Here is a 2,272-nt window from a genome sequence, read left to right as displayed (position 1 = left end):
TATGAGTGTTTTCCAGTGTGTGTTGTGTGCATGGATGATAGTGTCTAATCATGTCTCAACATCAGTACGTGTACATGCATTCTTTTTTCATCAAATTTGGGGTTTTATTGGCTGTCACACACTGGTTGATGAGGTTTAGAAACTCTGCCATGTATTTCTCTTCTTACCCACTAGTGGGCAGCTCCCAGCGGGATTTTCCACAAACTATAAAATACGGCCGCTTCCCTGTGGATTCAGTAATTACACCACACATCAGGATGAAGAGTGAAGAGGAATACCAATGAGTGAGGAGAGTGAGGACAACAAAGCTGGCCTAACAGCATGGACTCTCATTTATGTGTGCGTGGACAAAGCCTCGTCATGACCAAGGAGCCAATTCCAAAGGATAACACCACTCATGGCCAATGGAATATAACAGCAATTCCATACAAATACAATTACACACTATTCAGCTGTAGGATGTGGGCAAGGCAAAAGACTCCCCTGCAAGGAGAAAACTGGATGTCAAATTAAATCTGACAGACAGAACTATTTTTTTTACTCATTTACTCTGCACAGATTTCTAATTCCAGCTCCCAAATTGACAATTGTGGCATGTGGCCAATTTTTGGCAGTTGAAGATACAGAGCAACGTTGCATGCAGGGTGACTGTGAGGATATATTCTGTCACTCATTTTGGTTCAGAGGGGAACTAGCTTCTGTTTCGGGGGTAAGGGCACAGAAGAAGCCAGAGGAGAATGATGAGGCAGCAATCATACAGAACGTCCATCTGGCTCTGCCAACTTCAAGAGCCAAGGCCTTTTGGGAGAGTAAAAAGATTCAGCTGAAGTCCTCTTAGAGAGGCCATTATCTGGACCAGATTCCCTAACCTTCAGGGCAGTGCAGTGATAGCTCCATCCCATGGGGAGATAAGGAGATGGACAGAAACGGAGACCTATAACACTCAGTCTGAAATAAGAAATCTGCATCCCTCCTTGGCAGAGGCTGTATGGAGAACAAGTCCTGTGTTTTCATTGATAAATGGCTGCGGAGAGAGTGAGTGGGCATTGTGCCTCACTCTATCATCCAAACAACAGTATCTCTCTCAGGGAGTCCTTCCGCTTCCAAACCACCCCTACTGGCTTTGGCTTTGGACAGATCTGCCAAGCCTTCTCGCCTATAGCCGCCAAACACAGAATTATCCATTGCTTGCTTGCTCTCTCGCTCATTTCCTCCCCCTACTTCCCCTTTCCTATCTCTGTCCTTCAGTGGAATGAAGCCACTGACAGGCAGATGGGCAGATGGGGATCGACAGTGTTCCCCGGGCCGAAAGCTAATTGGGAGAGACTGGAAAAGGATTTGGCGCTGCTGAATAGTCCTGACATGATGGGAAAATCAATGCACACTTCCAGTGTATTTGCATCATGCTGAAGTGAGAGACCACAGCCTAATGTTGTCTCTGCTGGGAGTCATTAGGAGTTTTGTTTCCACTCTGACCCCTCGATCTGGCAACCCGGCTCAAGATTGAATGAATTGGGCATGGCTGGTCTTGTGGGAGTCGGAGACTACCCATAGTGTTAATGCATTTCTCATGATAGCCAACTGCCTGCACTTAGTACACTTAGTGTAAATTGAGCTGATGGACATGTTTTTATACCAACCATCAGAAAAAGAACATGACAAGAACTATAGTTAATCTTTTTGATCACATGCATACATGAAGCATGAATCAGACTTGTGCTGTCCAGATATCTGTGGCTGCAGCTGACCTGCTGGCAATCCTTCAAGCCTCTTTTAATGCTTGTGCAAAGTTTAGAAAGGAAGTTATTTAATGTAATTGAGTTGATGTACTAAAAGTATATTTACAACATTTACAGAGTTACACTATTTACATATTTACTAGTTTAAATATTTTACCAGCAGCTTAGACAGTCGCAATGAAAAATAAACTGCTGCATGTACTGTCCCTCTGTTGTTTTTCATCACATTTAGTATTGAAACCAGGAATTATTGCTGCGAAAAGAGTTGGGAAAAGTAAAAACTGCTTAATACATATTCCGTATTGTTATTCCAGTTAAGGGTGATTCAACCACCATACACTGAACTCAGAATTACAGTAGTTGGCATAAACTTTCATATAATTTAACAATGAAGTCATTGCTTACATAATACAGAATATGGATTGTGTTTTTATTTTTTCTATCTTATATTTTAAATGTCCAGTGTGTAACATTTAGGAGGATCTATTGGCAGAAATGAAATACAATATTCATAGGTATGTTTTCATTTATGT

This window comes from Morone saxatilis, unplaced genomic scaffold (genome assembly GCF_004916995.1).
Source record: "Morone saxatilis isolate NCDOM2014 unplaced genomic scaffold, NCSU_SB_2.0 Contig21, whole genome shotgun sequence".
Classification (NCBI taxonomy): domain Eukaryota; kingdom Metazoa; phylum Chordata; class Actinopteri; family Moronidae; genus Morone; species Morone saxatilis.
Note: the sequence above shows the minus strand (reverse complement) of the source record.